This window comes from Capsicum annuum, chromosome 10 (genome assembly GCF_002878395.1).
Source record: "Capsicum annuum cultivar UCD-10X-F1 chromosome 10, UCD10Xv1.1, whole genome shotgun sequence".
Taxonomy (NCBI): Eukaryota; Viridiplantae; Streptophyta; class Magnoliopsida; order Solanales; family Solanaceae; genus Capsicum; species Capsicum annuum.
In genome coordinates, this window is record NC_061120.1 from 10,667,553 (window position 1) to 10,683,733 (window position 16,181).

The following is a 16,181-nucleotide window of genomic DNA, read 5'->3' on the forward strand; positions in this document are numbered from 1 at the left end:
AACTTTTTTAATATTGTAGCCATAATATATTCTATTGTGGCAAAAGAATGATATATTTCTCTGAAAATTCAAAATTTGTGGCTATTTCACATTTTGACCTCATGATAATAAATACTTGCATTTAGGTACAAGTTAGAAAATATATAGCAATAAAATGACGTATTTGCCACAAAAAAACTTCTACATGGCTAAGAATTTATTCAATTTTTTTCATGAAATATACAAAATTATAACGACTTTTTAATTTGTTAGGAAAAGTGAAAATATACACCCATATTTTTTACAATTATATGGGCGTTTAACCATAACTATAAAAATTCATTGTTGCAGATTGAAGAATATTTTCATAAACATTATTAATAAAGAAAAATTCTATAATGTTGCTAAAATTTTCAAAAATAAACAATTTCATTATTATAAATTAAAGAATTTTTACAAGCTTTATAAAAAAGAAAAGTTACATAATGTAGCTACACTAATATTTTTGAGATTCTAAAACAATTATCAAATAGGTATATTGCATTTTACAATTTCGAGAATAGTCACTAAATATATATTTTTTGAGACACTATCTTGTTTGAGTCTAAAGCAGCAGAGTCTTCTCCGATCTCTTCTTTTGTAGTTTTCAATTGCGCCTCAGCTTGATCAAAATTCATCCTAATTTTTCATTTATATACTCTTATTTCATTAATATCCTTATATTAATGATAAAATATTTTAGCACCAATAAAATTAAGACCAACTAGTTATATATGCAAGTGTGTGCAAAAATATGTCTTAATTCTTTTACTAAAATTTTTAACAAGTAAAAATAAGAAAAGAATACGGAGAAACCAAAAAAGTAAATAAACCTGTAGACTTTTTAAACTCCTTAAAATCTGTAATAAAGTTCAATTTTCAATATAACAACAAGAAACATATTCAGTGTAATCTCATAAGTGGTAGATCTCACATCTCAATATCAATTATAAAACTCATGCTGACAGAATATTACCTTCAAATTAAGAAAATTACATACAATCCGATGCAATCACTACAACAAAAAGGTTTATTTAAGACCAACATTCAGGGATGGGTCAATAATTTCGTCTATAAAAGTATACATATTAGGATGAGATTAAATTTCGATCTCTAATTGTGCATTTTATTGTGAAGGTATAAAATCTGTTCCTAAGAAAATTATTAACTGATCCCTATTAATAATTTAGAGTCTTAAGATAAGTACCGCCAAATTAGTCTAATAAAATTTTTAATAAAAATTTTAATTAATAAAACTCAATGCGCCAAAAAGTAAAAACTCTCTGTATTTTCCAAAAAATATCACCTCTAATTGTTGCTCCAACATTATCGATCAGTTTTCCATCGGCTTTTCCCATTTAAAGCTCAAATCGTTTTTGTCCTAAATCTCTTTGTTTTCCATCGCAGCTTCCATAGCCAGGGACGGGATCTAGGATTTGAAGGTTGTGGGCGCTCACTTCGCTTAAGTTTCATACCAAAGTCAAAACACCCAACCACCACTTTTGTCTATGGGTGTTTAACATTACATCACAACTGATTTTACTGTATATTCTATATAAAAATATAAAACTTTTATCTGGTCAGTGGGTGCTCGAGCACCCAGCAAAGGCTATGTTCATCCGCCCCAGTACATAGCAACTGAGGTATGATTTCTCATCCATAATTGAGTTGTTTGTTTGGTTCATGTCCATCCATGATTATTAGTTTTGTCATTGTTTTCTGTTTTATGGTACTATAGAGCACCAATGTGTGTAGAAAAAATTAAATGTATTACTGTAACGAGTTCAAACAAGGTCATAACTTAGAGAACCAGACTGAACTGTTCTCTCTGAGGAAATTGAATTCTCAGTTGATTGTCAGTGAAAAACTTTGCGGTGTTCTGTTCAAGTGAAGAGAAGTCATAATGGTACAGAAGTAAAGGATAAACAAACAACTGAACTAGACGTTTACTGCTTGAGTACTTATTGGCTGGTTCAGTAGCTCATGGGCGGAGCCACCTTAAACGAAGGGTGGTCAGATAAACACTCTTTGTTGAGTAATTACGTGGTATACAAAGGTTAAATGCTAGCTATTATGACTAAATATTTAATTTTACACACCTTTAACATAATTGGAAAGAAAATTTACACACCCTTTGCTAAATTCTTGGCTCCGCCGCTGCAGTAGCTTATGTGTATTTATTATTTGTAACCTTGGTGATTATTCATTCAGGATCCATTTAAGTCTTAAATGTTAAGTCTTTTGTGGGATTTGAGTATTGTGTTGCCTTAATATGTCTGTCTATTAATAGACAGTTGATTACACCAGTGTTCTGGAATGCGAGCGCATCATCGCATTATGCGGTGATGTGATGCGATGCGGGGCTTTCCCGCTGCGAGTAACATATGCGAGGCTATTTAACAAATACGGGCGCATAACCCTGTGATGCGAGATGCAGTGTGATGCGAGATGTGAGCCGCTGCGCTCACATCGTGTTGATTTTATTTGTTGGGTCATTTTTAAATTAAAATAAAAGAGTCGCATCAATTTTAAAGTTAAAAAAGAGTCAGAGCACTGTTGTCTTCACTTCTGCAAAATTTTAAGGTTAGCTCTAAAGAGAGCCGCGACTACATTGTTGCGACCTCTTTTCTTCCTCACTGAGATTTTACGGTAATTTTTCTTCCTTCACTATTTTTTTCTTCTTTCTTCTTCTTCTTCTTTTTTCACTTCTGATGTTCACTGCGACGATTAGTTACTGTTTTGCTCTATTTTCTTTCTTTGTTTTTCTCTTTCCTTTTCTCTATTGATTTACTTATGCTCCTGACTTCTTCTTTTTTTCTCCAGTTTCGGTGATTTAACTTGTGATTTTGGTGTTTTGTTTAAACTGTTGCTTCTATATATTGTCTTTATTGTTGTTATATAGTTGTTGAGGTCTTTTCAGTTATGACTTACTACTTACTGTTTGGATGCTATTTGTTCTTTTTTCTTTTAAAATGCGCTTTAGTTCAATGATGCGGTCGCATCGCTTCGTGTAATGTGTGATGTGGAGTCTTGTCGTTTTTTCCGCATCACACTTGCATGAACACTGGATTACACAGTGTATGCTGGTGTGTTTGTATTTATTTAGAACATAGTAGTTTCTAGTTTTAACTTTAATGTTTGTTTGCTTGAGTATAAAACTTTAAAGGATTACTATGTATGACATCCCTTGGCCTGCATCTTCATCCCATCTTCAGTATAAAACTTTAAAGGATTAATATGTATGACATCCCTTGACCTGCATCTTCAGTTTTTTACTCCCTTCAAGTGGACAGTTAGCTTCTCTTAAACAGAATTCTTCTCAGCATTCAGCGAGTAACTATTTCTACTTAATAGTGCCTTTAAAAAGAATTTGTGGGTGACTATTGTTCTTTTTTTTTGAAAAAAAAAAAACATCTGTTAGTAGGTTGAGGTAGAACCCTGTTTGACCTACATACTTGCGATGCTAAAATTTCTTTTTGCCTTCTCTGAATTTGGTTGTTCATGTGTACAACTTTTATTGTTGTGGCTTATTCTAAAACCTTGGATGCGATTACTAACTTTGTGTTTTCAAAGTTGGCAAACATTATTCTAAGAAATTAACCAGATATATGTTAGTAACTGACAGTAGAATAAATGAGATAAAAATAGATGGAAACGATTATAGCAGTCAGTTTTCAATTTCCATAGACGTCTCCAAAGATGACAAGAACCTAGCTGAGTAAGCAACAACAAAATTTGAAAGAAATTAAGAAATAATCAAAAGACCATACAGTTTGCTGTTCCAAAATATTGCACAGCCATCACATATGTCACCTGTACGAGCCTAGTAAAGGGAAAAGAAAACAGAAAGCTAGAAACTTTGAAACTAAAACTTACCTGAAAGCACATTATACCCGGATTGTAGTCCCGAATTTCTTTGCATATGAGCTTCTTACTATACTCCCAATTCAAATATTTTGGAGACACATTGAAGTACAAGCCCTCATGATCTGCTGCATTTTCTACCCCTAGTATGTTATACGACATAAAAACAACTCTATCTGCAAAATTAAGAACAAATACTATTGGGTTGTAAACAAATATTAACAAAAGTAACAGAAACAACAGTTAGTAATGGGTCAGTAACTACAATAAAATAATACAATAGTCGAAGTACAAGCATACAAAATTACTTATAAATTCATCAGTAATCAGCTCACTATGATCCCATTGAGCAAGTAGAGTAGCTTGATTACCAATTGTTTATCTTTTTTCTTTTGATGAAGTATTCTGATATACTATTGGCACAATTGTCTGGTGTTTCTGCTATAGGCTGACCATATCTAGATAGTGCTTTATTGTCTCTGGTGACATCCAAAGAGATCATGCTCTTCTTCCTCAAAAGTCATTTACTCTTCAATTGGTCTTCCCGACTAAAAGGAGCTGCCGAATTACCTCAGTTTCAAGGTCAGGAAGATGCCCAACTCGTGCTATAGTCTTTTGAACAAGCAAATCAATCTCATGCTGCTTGGTATCTTCATAGTCCTTATCTGTTAACTTGAAAAGCCTTCTCTGTTCAGGGTCATATACCTTCCAAACAAAAGAACCAGGATGATCTTTCTTTCTTGAAATCTACTTGTTTAACGGTAAAAATTGCACTACACACTTGTGCATGACCGACTCCGCCGGGACCTCATCTCGGTGAAAACTTTAGAATAATTTCCTCGGGTCTCGTGATTGCCAATTTCCACCAGCTCTTTTTATTGCTTCCTCGGGCCGGTAAAACCACTGTCCTGTGATGCCATCCCTGGTCTAAGTAATATCTTATAAGAAGAAAATCTAATTGAGAGTTCGAAAAAGAGATTAAAAGCAATCACCCACAATAAAAGTAATAGTCCTTCACCTTTTTCCTTCTCCTGCTTTCTCGATGCCTTTTTTTCCTTGTTTATTTTTTTCATTGGTTCTTCTTTCTTTTAAATTTTATTAATTATTGCTTCTATTTTATTTGCTTTTGAGTCCCAAATATGCATATAAATGAGTTCTAGCTCCAATCATTCATTCTTGAGTAATAATTTCGGAATATGAAAATTTGATAAATATGATTTTGAAGCTTTTTACAAGTTTGTTTTTAGTTTTATATCATTTTTATAAGAGATCTTTATTTTTACACTTGAAAGATACGAAAAGGTCATTTTTATTATTCAATTTGTAAGTGGTCATAAGAGATCATTTTCTAGGAAATGAGATCTCTTGCCCTCTTACAATTCGAATAGATGATTTTTTTTTTCCAATCTCTTAGTATGAAAATGAAATATCTTACATATAGAAAATGGATTACTTTTTGTAAAAAGAACAAAAAATAATTTAACCATTTTTCTCTAATAAAGTTTTATGCTTTGTTCAAAATTGTTATGATAATTAAATTATTTTATTTGATCTAATTAATAAAAAAGATGAATAATTCGGGTCGAAGCCCTAAATAGATCTAGTCAAAGCCTAAGTTAAAATCATGTGGCTCCCGGAACCTCAATATCCTGAATCTGCCTATGTTTGGGAATTGACCTCTTAACCTCATGTAGAATTATTTTGTTGAGAATGTGTCTATGTGTCTGTGCATCTTAATTATAATTTTTTTTTATCCTTTATTTTTTTAATCTAATATTGTATGTATTTTAAAGGTTATGACACCTAGTAAGCAATATGACACCTAGTAAGCAATAGATGCGACTTATTAATGATTGGTCCAATGAAATCTATAAAAATGGGGTAGAAAAATTTTTGAATTATGCTTTTCGAAAAACAGGAGAAGAACAAGAAATACGATGTCCATGTACCAACTATTGCAATACTACTTTAGGAAATCGTAAAACAGTTGAGAAACATTTAAAAGTATATGGAATAGTTCAGAATTATACTTTCTGGTTTCACCATGGGGAGTGCTTGGATGAACCGTTATCTAAATCTAAATCTGAATCTGATGGTAAAATGGAAGAATATGAGAGTGAAAATGAAGTGGAAGAATTATTGAGAGATTTGTTTCCTAATCTTGATAGTGGACCTACACACACTGATTGTGATGATTTATTTGAGGAGGAGCCAAATATTAAAGCAAAAAAAATTTATAATTTTTTTTGAAGGATTTCGAGCAGCCACTGTATCAAAATTCAAAGAGGAAAGCTTTCCTCTTTGATTAAATTGCTTCACATCAAAAGTATGGGCAGTTGGAGTAATGCATCATTTTTTGTCAAACTTATTTTATGAGGCAAAGAAAATAATTCAGGAACTTGGACTTTCTTACTATAAGATAGATGCTTGCACTAATGATTGCATGTTATACTGAAAGGAAGATAGCTTACTCGATTCTTGCAAGGTTTGTGGTGCATCCAGGTGGAAAATAAATACCCATAGTGAGAAAGCAAGGAATAAAAAAAGTAAAAAGATAGTAGCAAAAAGCTAATGCTATTTTCCCTTAAAGCCTAGACTTCAGAATTTGTCTATGTCTACAAAGACATCTACTCTAATGACATGACATAAGGATAAAAGAGTTGATGATGAAATAATGAGGCATCCAACTGATTCAATAGCATGGAAGTCATTTGATGAACTTTATCCTTCATTTGCGGCCGAGCCCCATAATGTTAGATTTGGACTTGCTAATAATGGATTTTAACCATTTTGAGATTCAAAAACCTCACATAGCATTTGATCTGTGGTTCTTATTCCTTATAATTTACCACCTTGGCTGTGTATAAAACAAAGAAATTTTATTTTGTCAATGTTTATTCCTGATCCAAATGGTCCAGGAGATGCAATTGATATATATCTTCAACCATTAATAGAGGAATTGAATGGGTTATGAGAAATTGGTGTTGAGACCTATGATGCATCAACTAAACAGAATTTCATGTTGATGCATCTTTGTTATGGACCATCAATGACTTTCCAGCATATGAAAATTTATCTAGATGGAGTACCAAAGGAAAATGGCATATCCATGTTGCAACAAGGACACTTCCTCAATTCATTTGGCTAACAGTAAGAAGCAGTATTTTATGGGTCATTGACATTACCTTTTTTTTTTAGTCACAAATGGAGATATGAGAAGGACTCTTTTGATAGTACAGAAGAGAAAAGGTCACCACAAAAAAATTATTCTGGTACTGAGATACTTAATCAAGTATAAGATATTGAAGGGAAACAATTATCATGAGATCCAAAGAAAAGGAAGAAGATATCGCATAATGATAGAAAGGATAATTGGAATAAGAAAAGTATCTTTTTTAAGCTTCCATATTGGGAGTATCTCTTATTGCGACATAATTTAGATATTATGCATATTGAAAAAAATATATGTGAGGCATTTATGGAGACATTCATGAATGTTAAAGGAAAGACCAAGGATACAATTAACACTCGATTAGACTTGCAAGAGATGAACATTAGATCGAAATTGTACCTCATCCAAAAGGGGGAGAAAGTTGAAGTTCTAACTGTATGCTACACATTGTCTTTTGAAGATAAGCTCAAATTGTCTTTTCTTACAGAATCTAAAAGTGCCTTATGATTTTCATCTAATATTTCTCAATGTGTGAACTTAAAATATCACAAGATATATGGATTGAAAAGTCATGAATGGCATATTCTTCTACAACATCTACTCCCTCTTGCACTTCTTGGTATGTTGTCCAAAGAAGTATGTGAACTACTTATTGAGTTATCTTATTTTTTTAGTGTGCTTGGATCCAAGGAGTTGAGAATTGATGATTTGAAATATATTGAATTGCAAATTTCCATGACACTTTGCAAGTTAGAAAAGGTCTTTCTTTCTTCGTTTTTTGATGTTATGGTGTATTTGCCTATTCATTTAGCTACTGAAGCTAAGATTGCCGGGCCTATTCATTATAGTTGGATGTATCCTGTGGAACGATGATTGTATTTTTTGAAATCTCTCATTGATAATAGGGCATGTACAGAATGTTCTATTACAGATGGCTACATTGCAAATGAGTGTATGACCTTGTGTTTAAGGTATTTGCATAGAATTGACACAAAATTCAATCGACCTGAAAGAAATTATACGGGGCTTTAAAAGAATCTGATGGAGAATTATTTATTTTTTATCAACCTGAAAAAACTTTGGGAGCTAAAGATCCATATGATATTGAGGCCGATGAATTGAAACAAGCACACACACACACATATATATATATTGAAGAATTGTGATGAAATCTTACCGTATCTCAAGTATGAAAAACTCTCATGTAGTCTCATTTTTATTATTTTCTTTAGGATAATTTCTTTTCTATATGAGATTTATGATTCACTTTAATTTTGTAGAGAATTCACAAACTCATAAGGATACTATTTGACACTTGTCTGATGCAGAATGAAACCGACAATTTATTAAATGGTCAAAAGATAGGGTAAGTAATACATAACCATCAAATCTAATATTTTGATATTGTATTACTCATTCTAAAGTATTCAGTGCAATCTAATTGATAGGTCGTACAATTGTATAAAGGAGATGATTGTCGGATCATGGAAGATCTGCTTTCACTTTCACGCGGTCTTACCAAATATTTGACACATTGCAATAGTTATATTGTTAGTGGATATAGATTTCATGTAGAAGATTATAATAAAAAAGTTAAGAACTAAAAATGGTGGTGTTGTTGTAGTTGGTGATAATGATACTCCTAGTGAGAATGCTGATTACTATGGAGTTTTAACAGAGGTTATTGAGTTGCAATTTGTACCGGATAGAGGAGTGATCTTATTTTGATGTAATTACTTTGATATGTATGATGAAATAAAGAGAGTCAAAAAAGATGAGTATGACTTCGTGAGTGTTAATTCGGGTAGATTTTTGAAAATAAATGAGACCTTTATTTTAGCAAACCAAGCATCTCAAATGTTTTATGTTAATGATAATTCAAACAATAGTTGGCAAGTAGTGAGGAAGACTTAATCTCATGATTCCTATGAGATATTGAAAAAAATGAATGATGATATTGTAGAGTTACGAAGTCTGTCACAAAAAAAAAAAAAAAAAAAAAAACTAATGAGATAATATTTTGGTTATATAAAATAATAATTATATTGTTAGACATTCTTATGACATGATGATTTCCTATATTACTACATTAGTTGTCACACATTTTTTTCATATTATTTTTCACTTTTGATTGTTTTACAGGTTCAACATGAAACGATTGAAGATTGAAAATGAGGTTGTGTCAACTGGGAAGAGTACTACAATGTATACATTTGTCGCACTTGGTGCTATAAGAAAAGGAAGAGGATGAGGGCTTAGATCTTTAGTTGAGAAAGATAATATGTAAACTAAGAGTTTATTTCCTCAATCTAGTAATGTTGTTAAGCAATACCTCCAAGATTTTGAAACAAGTAAGATATTTCATATACCAATTGAAATCAGGTTGTTATTGATATTCTAGATTGTGAACTAAAGATGTCTTCAAAGATCACACATGTGGTAAAATTATGTGCCATATATTTATATGAATGTAAATGCTAAAGTATAAAATATGATTTATTTGTTTAGGTTCTATAGGGACAGGTCGAGGACAAGGGCTTAAATACTCCACCGTATCTGCTAGTCAAGGAATGAAAATCATTGGTAAGAATTTTATGCTTATTGAGAAAGAGTACATGAAAAATAACACTCCATATCCTACATCTACAAAACAAGTTAAGAAATACACCTATGAATTTGAAACAAGTAAGTTTTTTGTTCGAATATGTTAAGTTTTTTGTTCGAATATGTTTTGTTTTTTCAAATCTACTATGTATTGGATGAACTTTTATGATATGTTTGTTGGTTCCAGGTGCTATAGGAAAGGGATTAGAGCAAAGATTTAGATCTTTGAGCTCCTCGTTAGGGGTTTCTAAAAAAAAAGTGAAATCTTTCAGCAAGAGCACCATCAATGCTAACCAACATGTGCAAACTCCATCTAAAATCACAAGGTCTAGAATTAAATGGTCTGTGGTTTGTTTGTGGTGAATTGCTAACTAATTTTAAATCTTCTGCAACAAGCTCACAATGAAATTGTATGAGTGAAAAAACTAAATACACTATGCATTGTGGAAAATTCAAGAGCCAGTAGAGAGGATATCTCACTAGGTGAGAGCATAAGCGCTTTGGATTCTAATGGCAACTTGTTTACGTTTCTTTTTAAATTCATTTGCAGCATTCGTTAGACGGATAACATCAGCAGCAGCGTTGGCAGCAGCTACAACAGCCTCAGCAGCTGCTGCTGTTGCTATAGAAACTACCAAAGCATGTCTCTGTTGATGTTCTTTCGCCTCAGATAACGTTTTCTCTGGTGCCAATGTTATGGAAGGAAATTTCCTCAACTTGAACCTTCTAAACAAGCAACATTTCCATCTCTTTGGTTTCTGAAAGATTTTTCATAATTTCCTATTTAGATATCCAAAGATTGCTCACTACTAAGCATGCCTATGTTGCTCAGACTCTTCAAAAATATCATCAGGTGTGTGTCGGATCCTTCAAAGATAGTGTATTTTTGGAGGATCACACGGGGTACTCCAACAGTTTTGAAAAGTCCGAACAACTTAAAAGCATGCACAATAGAATGTTGAAATCCAAACCTTTTGATCATCTATTGGTTCTATCTCAGAAATGAAAAGTCTCTTGACAAAGACAAACCAGTTTCTTCTCTTAAATGAATATGAAAAAAGAACAAATCAAAAATACCAAGAGAAGAAAGGAGCTAGCAGAACAGAAAGAAAAATGGGACGGCACAGATGAAAAGGGTTTTATTGTTCTCATAATAAGGCTATTCAGCAGTTACATAATATATCTTCGTCTGTATACCTTGTTTATATGCTGAAGGTCCACCACAAGTATGACAATGGTTCCTAAGTTTTGTGACTGATAACTTCTTCACTTTAATCCAATAAGATGCATGTAGTGTCTGCAATTTTTGAATCACTTATTCTTCACTTTGTGTTATCTGCGACTAAAAGTTGAAAACTGTTGAATGGTAGTCTGATATGCAATGTACATCATTCTTCTGATACATTGTCTCAAGAGTGGGTTTTTAACTCCGTGTTGGGTTGATGACATTCTTATATTTCGCCCACCTGTTATATGAAATCAATGAATATTCATACAAATTTCAACCAACTCTTTAATGTTGAAATACTAAATATTTTTTCACTTTCTTGATCTTGGGATATGTGTTGTACTATATTCTTTATAAAATAACCTTTGTATCTCAAAAAGGTAGAGGTAGCGTCTACGATCACTCTACCCTCTCTAGACCCCACTTGAAAGATTACAATGGGTATGTCATTATTGTTGTTGTAGTTGTATAACCGGTACCATCATCTTTACTTATGATTTACGAATAGCTGAACCGATTTCACAGATTATTTTTCTCCTGAAATGATGTACTAATTTTATGCTTTACTGTTGCATAAGTTACTTGATTTAGGTGAAACAGTAGGAACTGAAAGTGGAAAACTTGATTATTTTTTTAACCTGTGATGGAAGGTGGCAATTTAAACTGAAAGTTGAGGACTTACAGTAGAAACAAGAGTTACTTGATTATTTTTTTGTTATGTATTCAAACGTTATGAAAAATTTGATATCATACTCTAACTCGATTGGGATGGTAACTATGTTTTTTGTGAAACAAATATTAAAACGTATGTCATGGGATGTTAACTAAGTTTTCTGGTAACTAATTATATCATGTTTTTGTATCGAGATTCTCGATAGTAATTTGATATTTATTTGATGAACTTTATTATTTTGTGATATTAGGCTCATTTGTGGTCAATGAGAGATTAGAAATATTGCTCGTGTTTAAATGTTTATCTAGGATTAGAGATGTTCCTCGTCTTTAAAGGTTGATCTAGGACCAGAATGTCGCTCGTCTTTAAAAGTTGATCTAGGACCAGGATGTTGCTCGTCCTTAAAGGTTGATCTAGGAAAAGAACTTTGCTCATCACTAAAGGATAATTTAGGACCAAGTATTTCTCGTCCCTAAAAGATAATTTAGGACCAGTTAATTATTGGTCAAAGAAGAGGTTAACGTCGCTAAAAGATAATTATGATCAGGTAGTTAGTCTATTTGTGACGAGATATACCGTCGCGAACGAATAATTACGATGAGGTAGTTAGTCTATCTAGGACAAGATATATCGTCGCTAAAAGATAATTATGACCAGATAGTTAGTCTATTTAGGACGAAATATATCGTTGCAAAAGGATTATTACGATCGGGTAGTTAGTCGATTGGGACAAGATATACCGTTGCTAAACGGTAATTACGATGGGATTATTTGCCATCTCAAAAGAATTTTAAGGACCAACTTATTAGAGTCGTCTCTATTGACCTTTTGCGTAGGAGCCCGTTAGGACGGAACACGATCAGTTTTTTTCCATTCTAAAAGACCAATTGGGATAAAATTTGAACTTTCTGGGACCAAATTTTTCTTCCTTATAGGTTGTTTTTCTTTTAGTGAATCCTTCATATTATAAAACTTATTTATCTACTTGAAGAATTTCATGTTGTAAAACCTACCCTAAAAAAAATATATTCCGCTGTACATCACATAAATTTTAAAATCAAACTAAAATCTGAGAATAGAAATGATGAGGGGGCGCAGGGGCAAGGAGGGGGTTAGAGGAAAGAGATCTGTGTGTTTGTTAACTGGGAATAATTAGGTTATTTTAATTGGGTTTTGAAATTTTATGGGAAAAATTTTGATTATTTACAATTTTTATTTTTGGGGGCAGAATTGGGGATTGATATAAATGGGAAAAGGTGTGGACGGCAGAAAATTTGTTGGCCAATTGGTCTTTATATTTTCCTTTACCTAATAAACTAAATTGTATATTTTTTATTTTCTTTTTTACAAATGCTACTATAGTATTATGTAAATAATGAATATAATAATTGTACCAAACCAAATTAATTTAACAAAAAAATTACCTAATGAAAATTTAAATAAGTATTTACTTTACTTTAAGTTAATAGAGAAAGTCAAATATTTATATGAAATAAATATTATTCTAAAATATATTATTTCTTTTCAACTTTTTTGGCTATGATATTGTTAGTTTTATTATGTACTCAGCTATTTCAATAAATTCTTAATTTAATAGTGTTTAATTAAAGTTATGATTATTTTGAATTACAATTTCTAGTTTGAATTATAAATAAAAAATATACTCGTATATAATTTAAAATAAAAATTTTTATCTTTGAAGTAAGAGTAAGATCTATATGCACTCTACTCTCTCCAAATCCACTTTGCGAAGTTGTTTTTATTATTGTATATTTATTTTAAATGATTTATATGAATTAGAATGTCAAGTCAATACTTTCACAACATTCATTCATTTCCATTTAAATTAAACAATTTAAATTGATTTATACGAATTAGTTTGTTGTTATATATATATATATATATATATATTTTCATACCAGTACATGTTGTTTATGTACTGACCTCCTGGGGGCACCATGTTTTATTAATGCAGACTCAGATCCTCAGCAGACATCCACGTTAGGCTTTATTGCTATTTTCAGTTTATATTTTGGTGAGCTCCATCTCTCCCTAGAGACAGTCTATGTCTAATTTTTTTGATTATATGTACAGGTGTTGGGCATGACGGGCCCTATACCAACTAGTCACTTGTTGTCTAGAGTGTTAAACTGGCTTGAGGGTTCATGGACATCATATAGTATTGTATTGTACAGTTTTGTTAATACGACTCCCTCATGTATATATATAGAGTTTATATTGGGTATCTTGCTCGTTATTGTCTCATAATCTTGCGTGTGTCACCTAGTGCTGGTAAAGTAAGAGTATACTGTTCTTACCGTCATAATCGTTTTAGGTCGTGACATTATTGACCAAAGGATTTTCATCCTTTTGACCAACACATAAAGTTATTGTCCAAAGAATAGTGTCATTGTGAGGTCATTGTCAGATGTGATAATAAATCATTGTGTGGTCGTTGTCAGTAGGGGTGTTCATGGTTTGATTTTAAACCAAATCAAACTGTGATCCAAACCAAATCGATTAAAAAAAATCGATATTTGGTTAGGTTTGATTTGGTTTGGTTTTGAATTTTAAAAAATTGATACTAATTTGGTTTGGTTTGGTTTTACTCTAAAATAACCGATAAAATAACCAAACCGAACCGATATATATATATATATATATATATATATATATTTATGTGTGTGTGTATTAATTATTTATGTATTATTCATAAATACAATATAAATATTTATTGTATTTTATATTTTAATCATGTTTTAACTTTAGTCATAACACATTAAGTCATGTCTTCATCCAGTTGATAGTAACTTATGAGATTCTAAATAAATTTCTCACTTTGAATGACAAATGATACTAATTGTGAAAATAATATCTTGTTGTATATTGAAATTTATAGCTGAGATTTATTTGACTATAGACAATCACTAATTGTAACTTTTTTTTGAACCTTGTTGAGCAAGAAGTTTATGTGTTCACCTTTTGAGGGGTTTATCATATCATTATGTTAAATGTAGTTTTAAAATATTTTTTTAGAAGCGTTCATATGGTGTTGTTCATAACTTTGCCGAAATATAACAATTAGTTGACATCTTAATTTCAAGGTTGAGATACAACACTCGGTTAACATCTCAGAAGATTGATATTGTTTTTTAAAATTTTCAACTTTTATCATTAGATAAAGTTATAAACCGAAAAAACCAAACCAAACTAAACCGACAAGAACCAAACCAACGGTTATTTTTTTGTTTCGTTTGGTTTGGTTTTAGAAATTTATAAACCGACTAAGTTGGTTTGGTTATGATTTTGATCAATAACCAACTCAAACCGACCCATGAATACCCCTAGTTGTCAGATGTGACAAGAAATCAATGTGTGGTCATTGTCAAATGTGACATGACATCATTATATGGTCGTTGTTGGAAGTGACAAGACACTAAACTATTGTGTTGTGTATTAAAATAACTATCCGACTTAGCATTTAGCGAATTGTAATAATGTGCGAAATGTAGAAATTGATATGTAATAAAAAAATGTAAAGAAAATTAAAAATATAATTAAATTTAAAATATTGTAAAAAGAAATGTAATGTTATGTCGTGTACGTGTGCAGATGATTGTGAAAGTATAAAAAATGATAATGAATTGATAAAATCTCAAAGTAAGGATTATTATCAATAATTTGTTAACAATTATGAAAAAATATGCAAAATATTATATTCTGTGCCCTTTAATGATTGGAGGGGTGGGGGGGGGGGGGGGGGAGGTTGAAGATGTTAATTTAAAAACGGAGAGTCAAAATTGAGTTTCAACATTAGTGTATGATGAATTTCAATAATTGTATTCTGATAATTTATTCCGCAATGATTTCAAGCTTAAATTCAAATGTTAAGTTATTTTTGGTAATTGTATAGTGATGATCTAGTTTTTTAATCACCACATGACAAAGTGTTCAGATTTGGTATAAATATTATATGCTTAAGAGGAAAAATGATTACTAGCACAAGACACAAATAAAGCGTGCACTTTAGTAAAAAAAAAAAAAGAGAAGATCAAAATCAGTACATATGTAATTAAAAAAATAAAAATAAACAATAACTATAAAGGTATGAAGTTTCTAAGCTATACAATAAAAATTGCAAGCAGGTGATAGAAATGAAGATGGGGATGAGGTGCAATGTAACTACAACCGCGAACCAATTCAAATTTATGTTAGGGTGATCATCTACAAAAGTCGTTCATCATATAAAGAGATGGTTGTAGCAATATAGGGACAAAAATAGGATTTATACATGATATTTATTGACCTAGAAAAGACTTAAGTAAATTCATTTCAAAGGTCTTTTGGGGATGTCTGGAGTTTACAGGTGTACCTATGGCCGGCTTACATTAGGAAAATTGAGGACATATACTAAGAATACAAGATTTGGGTTGGACAATGGAAGACATCTTAGAAAGACTTTCCAACCGTGTTGGGAACGCTGCATCAAAGACCAACCCTTAGCCAGTTCATATTTTTTTGAGTGGTGGACGATTGACACAACATAATCAAGTGGAGGTATTATGGTATGTTATTCATAGATGACCTAATATAATTAACGAGACAACCATGGAGTTAATGAT

The 16,181-nt window shown here is 31.6% G+C and overlaps 1 long non-coding RNA gene across 1 annotated transcript; it reads left to right on the plus strand.

Moving 5' to 3' along the window:
* The first annotated feature begins 1,086 nt into the window (after positions 1-1,086).
* LOC107845592 lies at positions 1,087-9,449 on the plus strand. Its single transcript, XR_001666899.2, has 3 exons — positions 1,087-1,661; positions 8,335-8,420; positions 9,197-9,449. It is a non-coding gene; the product is annotated as an uncharacterized LOC107845592 (long non-coding RNA).
* Positions 9,450-16,181: the final 6,732 nt, after the last annotated feature.